This window comes from Topomyia yanbarensis, chromosome 1 (assembly GCF_030247195.1).
Source record: "Topomyia yanbarensis strain Yona2022 chromosome 1, ASM3024719v1, whole genome shotgun sequence".
Lineage (NCBI taxonomy): Eukaryota > Metazoa > Arthropoda > Insecta > Diptera > Culicidae > Topomyia > Topomyia yanbarensis.
In genome coordinates this window covers 154,242,192-154,248,191 of record NC_080670.1, presented here as the reverse complement: position 1 = coordinate 154,248,191, position 6,000 = coordinate 154,242,192, and positions in this window count along the sequence as shown.

Genomic DNA, 6,000 nt, shown 5'->3' with positions numbered 1-6,000 from the left:
AATTTTCATTTTGATCAACGCGTCCAAATCAGGGTGCATGTAGGTGCGTTTTAATTCAAATACCAAATGCTGCCAATTCATCAATCTACCAGTGGTTCTTTGTGCCATATACCACTTGAGCGCTGAACCAACAAACAAATGCACAGCCGACTCGAAAAGCTCGACCTCCGACACATGCTCAGCTTGGGATAAAGCCTGTACAATTTCCAAAAACTCATTTAGCTTCAGCCCTTGATCGTCACCACTGTATTTAGTGATGTTCCATTTGGACACAGGAAGAGTGTGACGGTTGTGGTACGGTGCGGGGTACGGATTGTGTAGAACACCACTATACATGGGAGGTGAATTTCGTTTAGGGAAAGATGGGATAGCCGAAGCATGGTTGTACATCTCGGGATATGCTCCAGTAGGATTAGAAATTCTCGTCGGATGATAGGGAATATTGTATGTATTGTTAGGAATTGGTATATTGTTAGAATGTAATGTACGATCTGGGATATTTTGAAAATTATGGTAACTAGATGAAGTATCGAATGAATTGGAAGGCTTTGTTGGCGGAAAATTATAGTTTTGAAATGTTCTGAAATTTGTATCGGGGTGTTGTGAATATGAAGTAAATTGAGCATGATCGGGAAGAGTTTGAGTTACAGCATCTTTTACTTCTCTTCGTCGAGCTAAATCGGCTTCTAGATCCGTAATTCTCGCTTGCAACGAATGGATCCAGTCAAGGTCATCCTGACTAAGAACGGAAACTCTCGGTCTAGGATTTTCATCTGCTTTGTCTGCATCCAACAGAGCTAAAATATTTCCCTCTTGCTGATCACTCTGCAAAGACGAAGCAGAACCCCGAAAGAAATGTTCAAGAACCTCCGCTAATTCAACCACCGTATTTTGCAATTGACTGTGCAAGTTGGGCGACCCCCGCGAGTCCCTCAACACAGTCACTAAACGCATACCGACGTGTACTATTCTAGTGGAACAAACCTTCTTTTCCTCATCATCCTCCTGTTCCAAACACGATTTCAACTCGGTAAACTTATGCGTACAAACCTCGACTTCCACAGTAGGATCACCCACTACTCTTCGTGGGCATTTTCCCGACGGATCACCCCTTTCCACCTTCAACTGGTCTCGCAGCCACTTGCGTTTTCGTGAGCGATCGAGACCGATAGACAAACTGACAGAACGGGCAGTCAGTTCATAATTCAGTTCATCGTCGGCTAAAAACTCCACACTCATATCAAAATACCAACCTTGGATCAGCTCACTAGCTTGATCGAATGTGAGCTGTGCCATTGCCATTGTATAAAAAGGCAAAAAATAACAAAATTATCACAAACCACAAATAGTTTTAACACCCGCTAGAAAAGTAAACAAAAACCCGACAAGAAACAAATGTAATGGTATTAGTAAATGTCAACTTCAATCCTATCAATGCTACCTGTGTATGAAATATGTTCAAAACAAACGATCAATTTTTCTACTCAAGCACTAGCAAACGACGGCGTGCCAGATATACAATTTTTCATCACTCGCAACAATTCGCAATTCCACTAATCATAATTAAGTTTCAGGATCAACTTCAAGTTTGGATATCGACCCAATGACTTCGCGATTAATGAAGTGAACAATGTGAACTGAATTTCTCCGGGAGACACAACGAAAAAGGGATTTGCTTCTGGTCTTGGAAACAAATCACTTTTTCTTTTATTTTGCGTTGGGCGCCAATTGTTACGTATCGATTTCGTAACGTTCTTATTGTGGTGGTGGGGCCACACTGTACTCACCAGCTATTAGGGTCGTTTCACGGTTGTCTCCTGGAGAAATTCACACTGGGCGGACTTTTCTTCCCACACTATGGTCACTGAGCGAATCGTAATATCAAGCGGAAACAAGTACCTAAAGGAATGCACTGTAAACAAAATGGACGACACAACTTGTATATACAGACCATACACTTTTTATTTAACACTACTATTCTTTTTTTTTGATTTCTTGACTTGAGCCAGAAGGGCTATTAATAAAAACAAACAAATTTATTACTTGCTTTTTATTCGACGAAAACTTTCTTCTGTCGATACCGTTGCGATCGTGATGACGTTGGTCGACTTGCAGCTGGCTCGATGAGGCGCGGGCTTCGACGGTGGTGCAGTAACGTACGGACTATAGCGACGGGGGACTCCTGAAGAAGCAGCAACTCGGCCTATTGGTAGCGGAGGCCTGCGTTTCACTTTTGGGCCCGGAGAGTGGTACTGCGCGCACTTTTCACACACGAGTGTCTCACTATCAATCGAGCGGGATTTTTAACGTTTATCGGTCGAGTGGACCCTACCCTACCGGTACTTGGGTAAAGGCGTCCACAATGGCGTTTTTGGCTTGCCAATCACTGACCGTTTTCTGCACTCGCGTCGGACGTCGTTAATACACAAAAAAACCGGTAAACACACTGATCCCACTCGACTGACCGGACAGAACCTTAACGTTCGTGTGGTGGTTCTGAACGGCGAAAACAAGATCCCATGGATCTGCTTATCACTGCACTTTTTTACGTTGGAAACGCGCGGTCACTTAATAACGGTGACAATCGCTGCTGCTGGTCTTCACTCCTCCGGGCCGATGAACTATTAGAGACCGCATTCTGTTTTGGCGGTGGATTTTATCATTGCCCTGTCCACTTTCCAACACATACCCTCCGCGCCTCGCACCCTGTCACCCCGCATTTGATGACGATGATGATACGGTGACAGAACGATGACGGTTGACATTTACAAAATTTTTATCGTTTTGGTTGGTGTCACAAAATATGCTACAATGTATTGACATGCTAAACGTGCGGTACTTGTTTCCTTGATTTTTTTTATAATGAACAATTATAACGAATATAATAACAAAATGAATAATAAATAAACAAGCAAAAAAAATAACAAATATAAATAGATAAATAAATAAATAAATAAATAAATAAATAAATAAATAAGCACATAAATATATAAATAAATAAATAAGTAAATAAATCTCTGAACAAATAAATAACGAAACCTACATTTGACACCAACCTGGGCTATTAAGCAGAACTTAAACGCGACTCAAACATGCAAGCACGGAGTAGTAATGGTTTGACGTTTAAATTCTACTTAGACATTTACGAACAATAATTTCAAAGTATAAACAAAGAACAGGCGTCGTCAAATACACGCGATAGACCGTACACTGTTATTTATTTATGCGACAAAAAAAAATAACAATATTTACAAATATATACAAGCTGGGCTCAGTGACCAAAGCGTCGATATTGTGACCTAAGAAATCACAGGTCACAGTCCGACTTTTGTATGGAAGGTGATCACTGTGTGACGGTGAATACGAACTCGTAGCAGGACTCTGGGGCAGGTCGGCAACACGCCAAGTTATTACATGACATGTACTAGTTTGCGTATATGACGAAGTTGCATCACCCCGCCATTAGAACATTCTGTTGTCATTCACGGAATCCACATTTGCTTCGCAATGATGGCAGATGTTGCATCGGCTGGAGTCTGGTGCAGACGATGAAACAACAGCAGGGGGACAGAGAATCTCTGATATGACAAGAGAAAGAAAAGAAAACTAAATTAAGATATCAACTCGTTTCAAGAACAGGTAGATATGGGATATTACGAAATGTCATAACATCACGTACCGTAATATTAGGTGGACTTTCTTGGCCCGATATTATTCCACCGAGACCTGGCGCCCAAACAATATGTTCGACACATCTTGAGAACTATCGAGTTTAGTTACAGTTCTAGTTTTTCATTGCTCCATTAGATATGCCACTTTCTGAGTGTTCTCCGATGCAAACGTTTGCAATACAGTATTTTTACCGGTTGGAACAAGGGGTACCTAAAATAGAAATCTTCGTACTCCAGTACGTGAAATCGGCATACTCATACGCCTTCAATCTCGACTACCTGAACGGGTACGTAGACGCGATAGCTCATGAGAAGTTAGATAATATCAACATGGTTTGCCTATTTAAAACTGGCAATCACGACCCTGAATTTTTCCAAGCAGACCTGCGCTATTTCGGTCACAGTCATGAGGTCCTTCGAAATTTTTAATAAATTGAAAGATTTAATTTTGTTTTAGACACAAAAATAACCACGTAGGGACCCGCCGAAAGTTCTGAGTATCGTTTGAGTCGACGAGTCTTGGAACTGGTGTTTAATTTGACCTCCATTTGGCTATCCAGAAGTGCACGTTGACTTTGTAAGGGAAACCGCCATCAGACAGGAACAGCGCCCGAGAAAAGAAATGTCTTTAGATCGATAAAGAATCGCATATTTTCAATCTGATTTTTAATGAAGCATTGAACCAGATTTTACTCTTGGCCATTATTTAATCCTTACAATGCACGAATCACTAGACATAAAATAATGAGATATACGGTCAGAAATGTTCTTTTTATATCAAATGGTCAGATTGTCTATTTCCACACACCCATTTTTTTGGTCGGCGACCAGCTACATTTTATTGAATTTTCATCAACTGGATGTTATAATTTTCTATTATTTTAACTATTAACGAGACCAGATTTATAACACAGCTTACTACGAAAATTGCATTCTGTTATAGTCTTGTTATTGCTTTCTGATCGGGTAAGTGTCCCAAGATGCCGAAAGTTCCATAATTTGTATTGAATCCATTTGACAGATTCATTTTGCCGGAGATTAGGGCAGCGATATCAGGCGAGTAAAAACCCAGGACAGTTGAAAGGATAATTCCTCCCCCTGTTACCTTTCGCTCGAACGTGACTGGCAAAACTCTTCCCAGGGGACTGTCACAATATCTCTCGTGAGAATCCGATCATCGAGCGCTTCTTCGGATTAACACAAACGCGGTTCTTGCTACACCTCAATCACATGTTGTTGGTGAAATCAGCGGTCTTCAATTGAGTGGATGAAACAAAATATTTTAAAACGTCTGCAAAGGACCGGCCGCGAGTTTTCAACACTAAAAACACATCATCAAAGTAAAGTAGAAAAATCAACGGCCGTAAGTAGCTTTCCTGAGCTATTCCGGACGTAAAGTAAATGTAGTAGATACAGAACACTAGATTAGGATATTTGCTGGCATCAGTGGTAGGAACATCATTGTTTTGATTCCAGGATATACCTGTCAATTCAACAGACTTGAAAGATTGCATACTTCCACAGATAACAGACGTTTAAGCTCAATTTGAATCGTGTGTAAATACCCACTACTGAAATTCCGAATAAATTAGACGTCTGAAACACGTTTGGCAAACGTTTGCAGATGGCGCAGTGATCGATACAATGCAGTTAGAGTGTAGCTGTCAAACACGTGTAGCAAACAGTTGCGCAGATGGCAATAGTGAAACACGGATTTCCAACGTTTATCAATTTGAAAGTTTACACAGGTTGTTGAAGAAATTTTGTTCTAGCCTAAACGTCTGTTATCTGTGGTACTTCTTACCATATTTAAAACCAAAGATAAATTTGAATTGGTTTAAAATGAAATCCTAGTCTCTGAGTTTTTAATTTATGAAATTTAGCATTTAAAACGTAAACATAGCGAATCATAAACCAAATAGAAATAGACAGCCCCATTTTGAAATTTTTGACAGCTGCCGAAATCATGACGGATGTCTGCCGGAAGGTCGATTTATAGGTTGGTGTAGTTGATAGACTCGAGTATTTATGGTTTTGTTTCTCGTAATCTGCATGACAGTTAGTTTACCTTGGGGTTTATGTAGCAGTTATGATTATGGCCGGGAGCAAGTGTGACCTGCAACATAATCCGAAGAGTGAAAGAAAAATCAATACAATTCAAGCGTTTTCCTCCACATTCCAGGACACCAGGACAGTCAGTTGAAAACCAGGGTATGTCTTGGGAAACCAGAACGTAATGTCACCCTACCGAAAATCAGCAATTGAAATTGTCAAATTGACAGTGCCTGTGGGAATATGAACCTCTATAGTGTTCAGTGTTTTTGCATAG